A 252-nucleotide genomic window follows, 5' to 3' on the forward strand; every position below is an offset into this window, starting at 1 on the left:
CCAGTGAATGGACTAGAATCCCAGTGAATGGACTAAAATCCCAGTGAATGGTCTAGAATCCCAGTGAATGGACTAGAATCCCAGTGAATGGACTAGAATCCCAGTGAATGGACTAGAATCCCATTGAATGGACTAGAATCCCAGTGAATGGTCTAGAATCCCAGTGAATGGACTAGAATCCCAGTGAATGGACTAGAATCCCAGTGAATGGACTAGAATCCCAGTGAATGGACTAGAATCCCAGTGAATGGA

The sequence above is a fragment of the Austrofundulus limnaeus genome, unplaced genomic scaffold (genome assembly GCF_001266775.1).
Source record: "Austrofundulus limnaeus strain Quisiro unplaced genomic scaffold, Austrofundulus_limnaeus-1.0 Scaffold2080, whole genome shotgun sequence".
In the NCBI taxonomy this organism is placed as follows: Eukaryota; Metazoa; Chordata; class Actinopteri; order Cyprinodontiformes; family Rivulidae; genus Austrofundulus; species Austrofundulus limnaeus.